We start from the raw sequence: 16,551 nt of genomic DNA on the forward strand, positions 1-16,551 counted from the left end.
TGTTGGAGCGGAGGGAGTTTTAAGAGAGGAGGGCACAGTGGGCCGTGGCTCTGTACCCTTAGCAGGGATCAGTGTCTTTCTCAAAGGACCACGTTAGCTCCTGGAAGCATGGGCTGTTACAGGAGCACAGCCCTGGTTCTCTCTGTTCTCTTGCACTTGAATCACACACACAGCCCTTCTACGTGTGAGCGAGGGTCCACTTTCCAGCCACCAGGATCATGAGCTAAATAAACCTCTTTTTTAAACATGTTATCCAGAGTCAAGTATTTTGTTATAACCATACAAAAGAAATTTGCTTTTTATATAATCTGGACACAATTCCCTCATCAGATTTGTGAACTGCAAATATTATTTTCAAACTCTTTTTCCTGAAAAGCTTTTTAGTCTTAAAATAGTGCCTTTTGAAGGGCAGGGTGCTGTACACCTATAATCCTAGCACTCAGGAGGCTGAGGCAGGAGAATTGCCCCAAGTCTGAGGTCAGTCTGGGCTACATAGTGAGACCCTGTCAAAAAAAACAAAACAAAACAGAAAACAAAATAGTGTCTTTTAAAGAGAGAAGTCCTCAGTTTTGAAGTACAACATATTAATTGCTATTAATATACAGTACTGTGTTTTTGGTGTTGTGTCTAAGAAATGTTCACCTAATCCTAGGTCATGAAGATTTTCTATTATATTTCTTTTAGAAATTTTGCAAATTTAGGTTTTACATTGAGGTCTTAGCTCTATTTTAGTTTACTTCCTGCGTGTAATGTGAAACATAAATAGAAGTTCTGCTTTCCTTCATTCTGTATCCATTTCTCCTGCATAATTTGTTGAGTAGATGATCCTTTCCCCACTGGCTTGTCTTTGCACATTTGATGAAAATCAATCAAGTATATATTTGGGCTGTATTTCTGGACTCTCCATTGTTCTAGTAATCTATTGTCTTGGTTGTGAAATTTCCCACTGTCTTGATTCTTGTAGCTTTCATATAAAGCTTGAAGTTGGGGTACACAAGTCATCCAACTGTGTTCTTTTTCAAAAGCGTGTGGTTGCTCTGTTTCCTTTGCATTTCTGAGCTGGACTGGACAGGTATAGGCTCAGCCGATGGTGCTACCGTAGCCACCTGTTGCCCAGGCCCTTTTCCACAGCTCCGGCCTCTCCCGGGGCTTGGAGCCAATGGAGTAGAATGGGGGAGGGAGGGCCGGGACTTTCAGGAGGCTGATTGGCAGCAGGGCTCAGATTCCAGTGGAATGTTTTCCTGGGCATCGGCTTTCCCTTCCTGGATGGGTGGATGAGCGGAGGTTGCTTGTGAGTGTTTTTCTTGGGCACATTTATTGGGTTTCAACAAAAACACAGGATATTGGGCTGGATCTTCCGTGGCCGAGGGTGACTTGCAGGCCACCTCTGACACTTCCTTGAGGTTCGTCTTATCCAGCCCTTGTCACCATTCAAATGCCCGAGGGACGCATTTACAGAGCCCGGAGCCTGACCTGACGGGCCGCACACCATCAACACCATCCTGACCTCCTGTCTCACTGCTCCAGGAAGATGCTGGCCGGAGACAGTAACTCGACTGCAGCAGTGTGGATCTGACCACACCCTGGCCTTTATAAAACCCTTTCTGGCAAGTAGGAGCTTTAGTTAAAGCTATGGTATGCGTTGGTTTGCCCAGAATAGTCCTGGTTTTTGCTTATTGCCCAGGTACAATTATTGATAATAACCCCTTTCGCTCCCCAAAATGAGCCAGGCTAGATGATAAATTATATGGTCACCCTAAGTAATGCTTTCCAACCGGGGAGCCCAGTGTGGAGACAGGCACGGGGGTGGGGCGGTGTCTCAGTGACCGGCAGAATGCACACGAGCTTGTACAGTTTCTTGGTTACGTTTGCCTGTGTTTTCTTTCTGAGACAGGGTCTTGCCGTGCCATTCAGGCTGGCCTTGGCGTTTCTCTTGCCTCGGCTTCCTGAGTGCTTGGATGACAGGCGTGCACCACCACGCCCGGCTATTTTTCTTAATCAGCCGCGACAAAGTGAACTACTGTTCTCCAAGGCTCTAAGAAGGTGTGGAAGTGAAGGAAAGAATCAGCTAACAGTGGGGACCTGTGACGTACAGGACACGTGTCCTAATCCAGTCTCTCCTGCCCTACCCCTCTCCTATGGTTCTCTGCCTCCTTGGGGATCGGCCAGCCGGGAGGAGTGATTGCGGCTCCCCACTCTGCCCCACGGCCTTGGGGCTCTGTGCTGCGCGGTGTGTGCCCCCTCCTCTGGAAGACACTTGCCCCTCACCCCCGACCCCAGGTGTTTTCTCCGGCTCTTCCCGGCCGCCTCTCCCTCCTTCCTCCCCTCTCCTGCCTGCGTTAGGGGCACATCGCCCTGAGAGCCGCGTGAGGGACAGCACTGTCCCCGACCTCTGAGCACCGTGACTGGCACAGGTGAGGACACGGCCAGGTGCTGCCCAGTGCACTTGGCCATAAACATTCACTGGGCATTAACTTTGCCCCAAGCGCGACATAGCAGGGGACACGGCGGGGCACGCGGCATCCCTGTGTCCAAAGTGTCGCCACCCACACACGGGTGTGGTGTGGTGTAGGCGTGAGCACGTGCCAGGCCCGCTCACGCGTGTGCACGTAGGTACCTGCTCTGGTTCCTGTCCTCCCGCCTAAGTGTCTCTCAGGAATACCCCAAAAGGGGGAAAAGGCTTCGGATCAAGCCAGTCTTTTCCACGAAGTTCATAGTAAAGGAAGCAGCATAAACTTGATTGTGGTCAGGTGGGGAAGTTCAGGGAGCCTGAGCCCATGAGGACCCCGCTGAGTCCTCAGAGCAGAGGAAGTGGGGGGCCTGACCTCCCCCGTACCCTGGCCAGGGCTGCAACTCGGGCTTCTCGGGGGCCAGTGTGTGACAGGCAGGGCTCTGCGTCCTGTCGCTTGTCTTGTCGCCAGGAGGGGCTCTTCCCAGAGGCGGGTCCCAGGCTGCAGAGCGAGGCAGAACCGAACCCCACGTGCTGCTGGTGAGGACGGCTCTGGTTCTGGTGATTTATTTGCGAAGCTCTGGGCCTGGGAGGGGAGGTCACCGCCAAGTTGGGTCCTGCCGCAGGGAGGAACCGGCCCCTCACTTCCTTGGTCCTTGACCCTTGGCTCTTTGTGCTCTGGATGAAAAGAACTCGGTCAAGACACACAGGCAGCCGAGCAGACATCTAGGGAGAATTTACTGAGCAGTAGAGACGGGGATGCAGGAAGGCAGGCGAGGCCGCGAAGGCCTCTGCCCCAAGGGTGAGCTCGGAAACATTTTAGGCACCCGAGAATTACTCCTGGCGCTCAGAGAGCAAGAATCGTCGTGATGCTCATCAGCATTTTACTTAGAACTTACTTTGGAATTGCGAAATGTCTTCCTGTCCCTTTTAGAAGGTCAGTGTCCTCAGAGGCTTTAATCATCAGATACATTGAAGTCTTCAATTAATTAGCAAATGCATATGACTTTTTTGTTGTTTCTGAGACAAGGTCTTCCGGTGTAGTTCAGCCTGGCCTTGATCTCATAGCCCTGAACCTCCAATTCATGGCAATGCTCCTGCCTCAGCCTCCCGAGTGCTGGGAGTACAGGCGTGCACCACCACACTGGGCTTGCTTGGATACCCTGTGCCTGTTTTTCCCTCAGGCCCCCTAATGCCTAACTACCTTCCCAACAGGAGTACTCATGGGCGGACCAAGTCAACACTGGTCCTAGGAGCCAGCAAGGCAGCCACTGAGACAAAGAGAGGGAAAGAAGTAGGGGTGGAGGTGGAGCGCATGGGAGGGAGAGAGAGAGAGACAGAGAGCGACCCTCAGGCGAGCCCCCAAACCCAGCTCTGCAGAGGGCGAAAGGACAGGATTCCTGACACTCTATATCCATCTCCTCCTCTCAGCCCCTGCCTGCCCTCACTCCGACTCACTCAGCTGCCCTCCCACCCCAGCTCTGGGATTCAGGTTTCCCGCTTTTCTCCCAGAGGTTGTTACACCTTAGGGCAGCTCTGGGTTTTCTTCTCTTCCAGCTGTCGCCTCCTTCTCCTCCGAGACACGAGTGGACCCTGCTGGGTCCAGGAAGACAGCCGGTGCGAGGTAGGCCCACCCGGCCGGGGGAGGCAGGGAGGGTGGCCAGCCGGCCAGGCCTGGGAGCTGGCACTGGGTACCCGAGGTGGGCTTTCTCCACCCTTCCAGAGCAAACACGTGGCGGGAGGGCGGGGATGCTCGGTGACTCTGGGGCGCTGAGAAATGCCAGCTGCCTGCAGGAACCTGAGCCCTGAAGCCCAGATGACTCAACCGCTGCCCCATGGCCAGGGCCTCTGTCCAGCCCACCCGGGGCCTCTCCCTCCCCTACCCCGGCGCAGAGAAGGAAGGGACGGGACTGGAACTCCTGTCCCCCCGGGGAGGGAGGCTGTGCAGTTTCCTTTAGGAGTGCTGAGTCACCGGTGTGGCTGCTCTTGGTCTTCACTCTGGGAAGACTGGAAAGAACCCACAAGCCGAGGTCCCCCAACTCCTCCACTTGTGCTAGAGAGCTGGGGCCGAGCCTCAGATTCCTAGACGAGCCTGACTGCCGCGTGGCCCAGCCGCTGGGACTGGCCCTGCCTTCGCTTTCCTGTTCCACTTGGACAGTTCGCCCTGGGTGGGTAATCAGGGATTTTTTTTTGGACAGGGTTTCACTATGTAATTCAGGCTGTCCTTGAACTCACTACACAGCCGAGGCTAGCAATCCTGCCTCAGCCTCCTGAGTGCTGGAATTACAGTCATGTGCTACCATGTCTGGCTTCAGGGATGGGTCTTCTTGCTCAACATAGAATGCCTAGTATATAAGAAGTGCTGAACATGTTTGTTGAATGAATAAATGAGTAAAATGAGCCAGAGAGAGAAAAGGACGTGGAATTCAAGACTGGACACAGACTGAGTATCAGCTGGGTATGTGAGATTTAAAAGGGTTCTGGGTCTTGGGGCAGAAACTGTGTCCTTGCCCCGTTCTGTAGCCACCACCTAGCGGCAGCCCCTGGCATGGTGTAGCTCCCCTCTGCAATGACCTGGTCCCATCCCAGGGATGGCTCAGGGAGGGGCGTGGCGCTTTGGGAGGGTCTGTCTTGGCTGGGGAAACTCCATGAACGCTGCTCCCATTTTTTTTCTTCTTCTTCTATTTTTTTTTTTCTTTTTTAATGAGGGCAGGTGACAGCGCCAAGGTCACAGATATTTGAGGTCGGGCAGGGCTTATCTGTCTCCAAGTCAGGTTCTTCTGGCCCTGCCTGGCCCCTGGGCGATGTAGCAGGCAGCTTTTCCTGGATAAAGACGGACAGGCGCTGACTCAGTTGCAGCAAAACCAGTTAGACCAGGCTGCTCTGCCCTCCCCTCCACCCTGCCCTGGAGCCTCTCCCCACCCCTCCTCTATTTCTCCAGTATCCCTACCTACCAGGCTCTCAGAGAGGAAGCACTGGTCCACCTGGACCGCCTTAGGAGACCCTGCTTTTCGTTCACGCCGGAACCGTGTTTGTTTCTGCAGTGCAGTGAGTGCCGGGGAGAACATGGTGCTGAGGGTGAAGGCAGAGGACTACACAGGACTCCAGGCAGCCTGGGAGCTCTGTGGCTGCACGGTGCATGCCGGTGATCCCAGCTACTCAGGGGGCTGAGGCAGGAGGATCTCAGGTTTAAGCCCAGCCTAGGGGCAGTTTGGCTGCTTAGCAAGAACCTGTCTCAAAGTAAAATATAAAAAAGGCTAGGGATGAAGGTCAGTGCAAAGGCTCTGTGTTCTTTTTTTTTAAAGGTTCTGTGTTCAATCATCCCCAGTGCCATGAAAAGAAAAAAGTGCGTGTGGGTTTTCTTTTTATTAGTCATGTACAAAGTGTTTGCTGTCTGGCCTTCATTTAGTCTCAAGGATGCTGAAAGACTGAAGTAGGCTCCAAGCCAAACTAAGAGCAAGTTGCTGGGTCAGACTTGGGGAGCAGGGACCCCTGCCAAAGCGGGCTTGGGAGCCCCGGACCTGTTAGCATCCGTTTTCAGAGACCCAAGGGCAAGCTTCCTTCAGTCAGGATTTACAACTGGATCCCCTTCAGTCTAACTCAGGAGTGAAAATCCCACGTCCATAAATAGAGAAGCTCAGAAGCGCCCAGGCTGGTGGACACGGTATGCATTTTTACTGATGGCTTTTTGGGAATGGAGACCACAAGAATCACACATTCAACTGTTTGACTCTTTCAACTAAGTGCGAGGGGAAAATGTCAAGCCCAGGCCATTAGCCAGGGTTCAAGATGTTCTTGTTGGTCGTCCCTGAAGCCAGAGATTGCAGAGATTCCCAGCCTGAGCTTGTGATGTTCTGGGGTGATTTCAAGTGATGTCACAGGGTGAAAATACAAGTGTACCTTAGCTTAAAACACACACACACACACACACACACACACACACACACACACACCATTACCTGTACTACAAGTTTGTTTAGAGAATGAGAACTATGAAATCAAGCAACAGATAGGCATCTCTTATCCAAATGTTTTGCTTTACAAAGTAAAATTATCAAATAAGACAAAATATGAAACACTTTTATTTTTTTTACAAAGAGGAATTTTATTATTAAGAGAAATAATAACACATAGAAACAAATCCTAAAACCTTTCAGTGTTTGACTACAGTTGTTTCAGGGTAGCCCTGAACTCACTGTGTAGCCCAAGCTAGCCTGAAACTCTGGGTGATCCTTCTGCCTCAGCCTCCCGAGGGTTGAAATTACAGGCATGCGCCACCACCCCTGGCATACAGATACTCTCTTTGTTTCATAAATCACTGAGTAAGCGTGACAAAGAGGACCTAGCTGGAATCCACAAGGGGTTTCACATTTCATATAAAAGGAGCCATGGGGCCAAGGATATAGCTCAGTGGCACAAGTGCCTGCCTGGAGAGCACATGGTCCTGAGTTCAATTCCTGGTACAAAAAAAAAAAAAAAAGGTGCCATGAGCAGGAAGCTAAAGGAAGCTTTGGGCAGTTTTATAAGGTGTTATGGAGGCTCTGTGGACCAGGGGAGCCATGGACAGTTTTTATTTATTTTTATTTTGTTTTATTTTATTTTATTTTATTTTATTTTATTTTATTTGAGACAGAGTTTCATAATGTAGTTCAGGCTGGCCTTGAGCTCACTGTGTAGCTGAGGTTGGCCTTGAACTTTAGGTTGTCCTCCTGTCTCAGCTTTCCAAGTGCTGGGATTACAGGCAGATGCCACCAAGGCTGACTTTGTTTTGGTGTTTTGAGACAGGATCTTGCTACAGGATCTTGTAATCCAGGCTGGTCTTGAACTTGTGATCCTGCTGCCTTAGCCTCCTGAATGCTGGGGTTTCTTTTTACTTTTTCAAAAATGTAGCTATCAGATATTAGACTAAAGTTGCTTTTGGGGCTCACATTTTATTTCTCTTGGGCAGTGCTAATCCTTGAATTCCCCTGGGACTTGAATTTAAGACCATATTCCTTACCATGACCTCGAAAGCCCCACATGATCTGACCACTGCCAGCCTTTCTGGTCTTAGCTCAGACCACAGTCCCTATGGTCACCTTATTTCAGCTCCTCAGCACTTCTGATTCTCTAGCTCACCAAGATCCTTCCTGCTCAGGGATGGTGGGGCCCTGCTGGGGCCACTGCTTCTTATGTTCCTTCCTTGATCTCTACTCAGCTAGATTCTTCCACTGTTTGGATGCTGTCCAACTTAGCCGTCATCCTCTCAGGACAATCTCATCCTCTGTTTTCTAAAAAGCTCTCTCTCCTCCAGCACCACCCCAGCCCACTTCTCCACTTTGTTTCATTTTGTTTTTTCTTTTTGAGACAGGGCCTCGCTCTTGAGTTCAGGCTGGCCCTGAGCTCACTTTGTAGCTGGTCTCGAACTCACAGTGATCCTCCTGCTTCACCCTCCCAAGTACTGGGATTACAGGTGTGCGACACCACGCCCCACCCACTTCTCCACTTCATTTTCTTCTGGACATTTCGTCGGTATAGAAATCACCTCACCACTCTTTGTTTCTTTTATGGTGTTTGGTCTCCACCCTCTAGATGACCGCATCTCCTCTGAGAAAGCAAGGGCCTGGTCTCTCTTCTTCTTTGTACCTCAGTGCCTAGCACAGGGCCTGGCATAGAATAGGTGTACAATTAATATTTGATGCACAAGTGAATTGAGAAATACAGAAACACTGAGAAGCCAAAAGTTTGGGGTGTGTCCTGTTAGTTACTTGCTATGTAACAAATCATCCCACAACCTAGAGGTCTGAGAAAGGAAACCAGCTGGCTTTGTACTTGGACAGGACTCTGGGAACATAGACTGAGTCTATTCAACATGACCTCATGCTATATCTCTAGCTTCATTAATATGATTTTATTTTTCCATCTCCTGCTCAGGTAGATGGTTTGATTCTTCATTAAATAACTTCTTATTCGTATTTCACTGGAAAACACCAAACTTTGTACCCTAAGTTTCTTTGAATCCTTCATCTTGAAATCCTCACCTTGCAGTTTCTACCAGTTTTGGATCACTCCATTGTGGCTCTGGCCTGGTCCTGCCCATGTTCCCATTACCCTACACCAAGCATGGAATCATCAAGTCATGGGACCTTCTTTTCTCCCTTGGACACACTACTAATGGCTTCCCAGGTGGCGCTACCCCTCATCCGGACAGCAGCAACCTCAGCTTTGTCTCTTAAGGAGGTTGTTGTTATGGTTTAGATCTAGAATGTACCCCAAAGCCTCATGGGTTCAGAGGTGGGGCATTGGGGGGGTGATTGGATCATGGTGGTGCTACACTCACCAGTGGATTAATGCCTTACTCATTCATAGCTGACTGCTATTAGAAGTGGGCCTGGTTGGAGGCAGGTCACTTGGGATACCGCCTGAAAAGGTTTATGTCCCTCCCCAGCCCCTCCATACTCATTTTCTGGCCACTATGACACGAGCAGGTTTCCTCTACCAGCCCCTTCCATCATGCCCTCTTGCCTTGGAGCCAGCCAACCATGGACAAAACCTGTGAGCCAAAATAAACCTCCACTCCTTGAACTGTGAGTGTTGGGTATTTTGTCCCAGTGTGACAAGAAAGGACAGCTGTGTTGCCAATATCTGGGGGCCAGGTTTTGGTAAGCATGAAACAACAACTCCTTTGTGATCTCTCATTATGCTGTAGGTTGACAGAGTTCAGCAGGGCGACTCTTCTGCTTGGGTGATGTTGGCTGTGTCACCATCCTCGTGGGATACCACCAGCTGCAGCAACCACGATGACCTTCTCACCTGCCTGGTGGCTTGGTGGTGACAGCTGGAAGGTTGGTCTCTGCTGGAATGCTGCACTGGCTGGCTTTTCCTTCTCTATGGACTTTTGCTTGTTTTTTGGTGCCGGGGGTTGAGCCAGGTCCTTGTGCTTGGCAATGCTCTATCACTGAGCGACAGCCCAGCCCTCCCTGTGTGGTCCTGAGGCCATTTCTTCTCCATGTGCCCATGGCCCCAGATGGTCTCCCCATTAGTGTGCCTGATTCTTAGATTATGGCTCAGAGCTTCCAACATGCCAAGGCAAAACCAGGCCATCTTATATGACACAGTGTCACTAATGCTGCTTTCTATTTGATAAAGCAGTCACAGGGCCAGCCCAGAATTAAGGAGAGGAGAAAAAACTGCCTCTTGATTGTAGAAGTGACACAAATTTGCCTTCCCTTTAATCCACCAGAGAGCTGAACTCAGAGATGGAGATGCTGGCTCATCAGCCATGGTGCTCAGGGGTCAGGGGATACAGAGGTCAGGCAGAGCCCAGAAGGCAGGGAACTTTCCCTTTCCCACTGTCCTAAGGCAGAAGCCCTGGGGCTGTCAGCAACTCTGCTGCAGGACCCGCGGAGCCACTGTTGTCTTCCCAGCAGCCACAGTGCGCCAGGTAGCCCCGGGGTAGAGCTGAGCAGGTTTGCAGGGAAAAGCTGCTGGTTGTCCTGCGTGCTAGTTTAGCAGCAAGCAACCCAGCATGGACACCAGGGACGCAGGAAGAGCATGAGAGGGCACAGGGAGGGCTGCCCTGGGCTGTGACGATGATCAGGACAACTGGAGAATATTTTCTTCAAATAAGACTGATTTTTGTTTAAAAATGCAAATATTTGGATATAAAAGTAGCATAAGTGTTTAGAAAAGAGAGAAAAATAGAAAACATCACCCATATTCTCTCTCCCTAACACAGCCAGGCATTCTGTCCTGGTCTTATCAGAGAGCAGGCGCTTGGGAGAGCGTAAGAATGGGTGGCTATGGGGGCCGATCTGTGAGTAGGTGGCGACGGAGAAGCCTTCTCAGTCCTGTGCAAAAGGGTCTGGCTGGGGAGAAAAAGGCTGGCCAGGGGTTTCCTGGGTCTCCTCAAATCCACACTTCTTGGAAGGCAGGGCTTGGTGGAGCCCTCCTGAGGAAAGCAGATGCACCAGCAACTGAGAACAGTCAGAGGTGAGACAAGGAGGGTTCGAGGGACAGAGGAGAAGCAGAGACATGCAAGAGGGGACAGGAAGGTATGGTGAATGTTTACATTCTTAAAAACCTCATGTCCGTAAAAGTCACATTGCAAAGAATGATGGGATCAGTGTATTCAGAGTGAGAGGGAGAATTCTGAGGGAGATTCGTGGCAACATATCTTCTACTGTAAATTTTTTTTTAATGTGAACATTCACCATAAATTTTGATCACTCCCCACAGATCACACATTGATGATTTCTGTCAAATAAAACCAGGACGCTGTGTCCTTATCCACCTTATTCACCAGATCTGGCACTGTGCAATTTCTGGGTCTTCCACAAAATCAAAATGACCATGAAAGGGAAATGTTTTGAATCAGTTCAGGGCACTGACACAGCCTAAGACCCTCAGGAAAGAGGACTCCAGAACTGCTGCAGAAAGCATCAGGATGGGATGCGTGTGTTGGAAGTGAGGGGAGGATTTTGTGGGGGATTCGGGGCAATGGGTCTTTTATCGTAATAAAAAATGCATTCACTGCTATTTTTGATTACACCTTATATACCATTGCCAAGGCTGCCAGAGGTAACGGTTTCTGCCTTTACCCACCATACCTGCAAAGCCAGGCCGAGCTTCTGGTCTAACCAGCTGTGCTCTGCCACCCTTCATGATGTGGGCATTGCTCCCTCCGGCCGCCACCACCCCACACCCAATGCCACCTGTCCTCACTCCTCTCTCTTCCTCCTCACCTCCCTCACTCCCTGAGCAGCTGGGACTATACAGCTCTGCATCTAGCTAAGTGCTCTTCTCTTCTTTTGCTTTCCTTCCTTCTCTCTCTCTCTGTATTTATTTACTCTTCCTTTCTGGTGCTGGGGATAAAACCCAGACTCTTGCACCTGCTAAGCACATTGTCTTAGACACTTTTCTCATGGCGGAGACACAAGACCAGACACCTAAGACTGCAAAGGAGGAGAGGTGTACTTTGGCTCATGGTTTGTAGAGGTTTCAGCCCATAGGCAGCTGGCTGCAAGGCAGGGCAGTGTGGCGGAGAGGTCTGGCGGAGGAGAAAGACCTCATGGGATGGTGGTGGGAAGCAGAGAGAGAGCAGAGGGAGGAGCCGGAGGAGATAAACCCTCTAAGGCCAGGCCCTCCATGACCTGCCTCTTCCATTCGATCCCCCGCTCAGCTCTAAACTGAAGGGTGCAGGAGGGGCTGGGGATTTAGCTCAGTGGCACAGCACCTGCCTGGCAAGCACAAGGTCATGAGTTCGATTCCTGGTACTGGAAAAAAAACAAAAAAGAAAAAAAAATGGGTACACGAATCCACTGCGGAGTGTCAGCCCTATGGTCTAGTCGTCTCCAAGAGTCTTACCTGTGAGTGCTTGAGGCTTTGGGGCTGTCTCCATATAAACCACAGCACATGTGCTCTACTGCTGAGCTGCACTCCAGCCCTACACATTCCTTTGGATCAAGCACAAAGCCAGAGTAGAAACAGCAGCAGTCACCAGCACAACTCACTATGTAGTGAAGGTCGGCCTTGAACTTGCAGTGATCCTCCTGCCTCAGCCTCCTAAGTGCTGGGGTGACAGGTATGGGCCACCAGGCCTGGCCAATCAATAGCGTATATAATGAGTTGTGTGATGACAATCCTTCTTCCTGTACGAGGAACATCAGCTTCCAGAGGAGCTGGTGCATTGCCAGCCCTGGTGCGAGATGCTGGGGCTATAGGAAAATGATATCATTTTTGCTCCCCCACGTTTTGCATAGTCTGGGGTGTGGGGCAGATGCGCAGATTGTCCAGCAGTGCTTCCTTAGATGCCCCAGGAAGGAGCAGGAGGGATGGGTGGGTCACAGAGAGGCTGGGAGCCATCAGGGTGGACTTCCTGAAGCAGGTAGCCGAGCCAAGGACAGGGGACACCCGAGGTGTCTGGACAGGGGACAGAGGAGGGGCACTTCCGGCCCAGGGACAGCCTGTTCATGGGACAGAGGCCGGCAGTGCCAAGGGCTGCAGTGAGGCAGGATGCGGCTGCTGCTAGGGAGGGACAGGCCTGTCCTGTATGGAGCTCAGGACAACGTAGGGCGGCTGCTGCACATGTGACAGAGGGCCCGGGGTCAGTCTGGGGATACAGGAAGCAAAAAGCTGGAAACCACTGCCCCAAGGCAGGGATGCTGGGGACCAGGGGACTAAGACAGGATGGCCTCATGGTTCCTGGTGACGCCAGAGGCGCAGACACCAGAGGTGGGCGTGTGGGAGACGCACTGCCCTGAGAACACAGGGGCAGGGCCCAATAAGGGCAAATGGGACGCAGTGACTGCCATGTGGAGATGCCCATGATGGCTGTGTACACGGCTGGGCACCCAGGAAAGAGTCCGAGATGGAAGATGCGGACGGGGTGGTCTTGGGATGTTGCAAGCCCAGCACTTGGGAAGCTGAGGCAGGAGGATTGCTGGGAGTTTGGGGGCAGTCTGGGCTTCAGAGTGAGTTCGAGTCTAGCCTGAACTGCATAGTGAGACCTTGTCTCAAAATACAAACAAACAAGCAAAACAGGAACAGCTTGTGTTGGATGTTTTCTCCTCCCAGGAAGTGCTTCTGGTGGCTGCTCATACATTCACAGCACTTGCTTCTGAAACTGATGTGACCTAGGGGATCTTCTCTCTCTTTTGATGAATAATGTTGCTATTATGGCTGCTTTTACATTTGATGCCTTCGGGGCACATTTTATAACCATACAGCGAGGGAGAAAGGCTGGTGGAAGAGAAGCTTGCAGGGAAAACATGAAGTCTGAGGAGAAGTTTGTCAGTTGCAATGGTTTTTCTCTAGGCTTTAGTCTCTTGTAAACCGGATTTTTTTTTTTTTTTTTTTTTTTTGTCTTTTTGAGACAGGGTCTCGCTATGCAGTTCAGGCTGGCCTTGAGCTTACTTTGTAGCCCAGGCTGGTCTCGAACTCGCAACAATCCTCCTGCCTCAGCCTCCCGAGTGCTGGGATTACAGGGGTGCGCCACCACGCCCAGCCTGTAACTTGGTTTTTACTAAACCATACTTGAAATTTTAAGGGAAAAAAAAGGCATTGATCCATGCGTGAATAAAGGTAATTTAGAACTGGAGGGAGATCCAAAAATAGAAAGAATATCCACAGATCCAAAAATAGAAAGAATATCCAGAGATCCAAAGATAGAAAGAATACCCAGAGATCCAAAAATAGAAAGAATACCCACAGCAGAGCCCTATTGTTAATTTAGATTCTAATTTTTCACTCAGGCTACGATGACGGCTCCTCTCACTCTGTAAGGAACCACCATACAGACATTGCCAAAGCCACGTTTAACTCTTAAAAGAATGAATTCTGTACTGTTTTCATGCATTCGTTTTACTAAAGCAAGAGCCTTTGTAAAATGTGAATTCAGAGTCCATCCATGTCTTTGCAAAAGTTGGTGCTTTTCCTAAAAGACATTGAAAATGGAGATTTTTCTGCAAATGTTGACAGTCTTCTGTAGCCAGACCAGTTTGGGCAGCTTCCCTAATTCAGCAACCGCTAGCCAAGCGGGGAAAGCTATTTCTTAAGTGGGGAGAGGCCTGATAACCACCAGGCCATGCTCTCTTTTCAGAAAAGAAGAGGTCAGATGCAAAGGTGGGAAGAGATATTTTAGGACGGAGAGGGAATGTGGTAGTGTTTTGTTTTGCTTTTGGAGACAGGGTCTCCCTCTGGTGCCCAGGCTGGCCTTGAACTTGTGGTGATTGTTCTGCCTCAGCTTCCTAAGCGCTGGGATCACAGACACGGCCAGGGCGCCTGCCCAAGATTGTGAAGGTAAAAGGACTCCTGAAACTCCCCAGTCCAGCTTCTCATTGGGCTGGTGGGAATCAAAGCCCAGATGCCTAAGATACTTGCTCAGCGGATTTGGAACTAGATGCCACATTCCAGGACTCTCAGTCCCATTCCTTGACCACATCCAGATGGCCCTGCTCATTCAGGTTTTTATTTTTTACAGCACTGGGGATGGAACCCAGGACCTTGTGCATGCTAGGCAGGTGCTCCGCCACTAAGCCACACCCCCAGTTTAATCTTGAAATTAAACACTTGACCATAACTTTTCTTAGTTGGAATTTGACTAGCAATAGACCCCCAGCAATTTCTATGGTCACAAAATTTAATCATAAGTTAGAAGGCTGGCTGGGTGTGCTGGCATGTACCTGTAATCCCTGCACTCTGGGAGGCCGAGGCAGGAGGATTCCTGCAGGTTCAAGGCCATCCTGGGCAATTAATGACTTGGTGAGACTCTCTCAAAATAAAGGGGGCTCATTGCTAAGGCCCCATCCTCAGTACTGAAAACAAAACTACTAATTTAGGGGAACCAAAAAGTTACCTGTTATGATATACAACCTTTTTTGGAACTAGCACTGAATGAATTCTCCTCTTTTATAGGATTTAACAGACTAATTCCCCCCCCCCCTTTTTTTTTGTTCTTCCACTGTCTTTCCTGCCAGGCTGTGAGCTTCGTTTCTTTTGAGGCAGAGTCGCGTTATATAGTTCAGGCTGGCCTTGGACGACTATATAACCCAGACTGGCCTCCAACTGGAGGCGATCCTCCTGCCTCAGCTGACTGAGTGGTGAGGTTACAGATGTAAGCCACCACCTGTGAGTTTTATAATACAAAAGTCATGCCTTTCTTTTTCCTTTCTTTCTGTGGTTCCTGGTTTAATAATTATCAAGTGAATGCATGAAATTCAGAGACAAAAGAAGATGTTGTGGTCCTCTAGAATGAGGCTTGGTGCATTTGCAAGCAGCCCCTGAGGTCTCTGGGCAGAGGTCATGCTGGCTTTCTGGTCTGGTGGACATCTGCACTGCGGCTGTTCAGGACTCATAACCACTGACATACACCCAGGTGACTGTGCCAAGTACCCTCCTCCAACTCTGTAAGGCTTCACCGAGAGCCCTGGGTTACAGATGAGACAGTTACAAAGCTGCAGCACACGGTTACAAAGTTGCGAGGTGAAGCTCTGGTCTGCTTGTAGTCCCAGCGACTCTGAGGCTGAAGGAGGAAGATCTCTGGAGTCCTGGAATTTGAGACCAGCTCAGGCGACCTATCCAGACCCATCTCTTGAAAATCAGATGGGATACGGAGGCATAGGGAAGTTAATTTGCCTTGGGGTCAAAAATTGAAGAAATCTGGAGCCAGAGCCTAATGCTTATGATCCCTGAGCTATAATGCCATGAACTCAGGACCCCCTTTTTTAACCTCCACGCCAATTCTTACAGAGCCTGAAAGTGCACACGGAACACCACACTCACCTCCCTGACATTTCCCCAAGGCGCACCTCACCCTCCCACTCCTCACCCTCTGCTGAGTTCATCTTTCACCCGGACTCCCAGTGCCAGCGCTCTGAAACCCGTCCCCGGCTCCCTCCCAAATCAGAATCCATCTCTTGCTCTAAATGCCCTTTGTGTAAGCTTCAGTTCTGCTACTTGGCACCTGAAGCCTGGGATGAATCATTGGCGCTGGAGTCTCCCTGGCTGAACGAGGGGGGGCGTTGGGGCAGCGGAGGGGCTGTGTCTCCATGAGCACCTTAGCGCCTGCTATATACTGCTGGCTGCTTAGTAGGTGCTCAGGCTTATTATTATTGTTATTGTTGTTGTTATTATTATCATCATCATTATTGTTATTTGAGACAGGGTCCCCCTTTGTAGTCCAGGCTGGCTGAGAACTCACTATGAAATCCAGGCTAGCAAAAACTGACAGTGATCCTCCTGCCTCAGCCTCTCTAGTGCTGAGATTGCAGGCCTGCGCCACCACACCCTGCAATTCACAGGGCTTTTACAAGAGATTCCTTTTTCCAGGGCGTGCAGAGTCTCTGTCTGTCTGGTGGCAAGGCATTTTTTGGTGGGGAGGGGGGCGATGAAATGGCCTCACCCCTGCCTGCCCACTCCTGCCCCGGCTTGGCCTAACAAACGCCTGGCAGGGCCTCTGCTGCCCTGACCCTGGCCCGGGCCCAGTTTCCCGGCCTCTGAACGCGGCCCCGAGCTACCGGGGGAGCTGGAAAAACACTGGCGGGCGCCCCACCCCCGGGCCTGCTGCTTGGGAGGCGGCGGCGGCCTGCCTGCCAGCGGGCGCGGCGAGCTCGTGTGGCCGCGGT

General features: G+C 50.6%; 1 long non-coding RNA gene across 4 annotated transcripts in view; it reads left to right on the forward strand.

Annotated features, from left to right (window-relative positions):
* The first annotated feature begins 1,374 nt into the window (after nucleotides 1-1,374).
* The window catches only part of LOC106148332, a 16,385-nt gene continuing 1,208 nt past the window's right edge, over nucleotides 1,375-16,551 (forward strand). The window contains exons 1-3 of one of the 4 annotated variants that reach the window (XR_001233678.1): nucleotides 1,375-1,611; nucleotides 4,007-4,073; nucleotides 9,138-9,273. This is a non-coding gene — a long non-coding RNA (uncharacterized LOC106148332). Of the gene's footprint in view, nucleotides 1,612-1,967; nucleotides 2,415-2,905; nucleotides 2,990-3,978; nucleotides 4,074-9,137; nucleotides 9,274-16,551 lie in introns of those variants that run through there. The other 3 variants (XR_001233676.1, XR_001233677.1, XR_001233675.1) reach the window with 3 other exon arrangements.

The sequence above is a fragment of the Chinchilla lanigera genome, unplaced genomic scaffold (genome assembly GCF_000276665.1).
Source record: "Chinchilla lanigera isolate Chin_1 unplaced genomic scaffold, ChiLan1.0 scaffold00019, whole genome shotgun sequence".
NCBI lineage: Eukaryota > Metazoa > Chordata > Mammalia > Rodentia > Chinchillidae > Chinchilla > Chinchilla lanigera.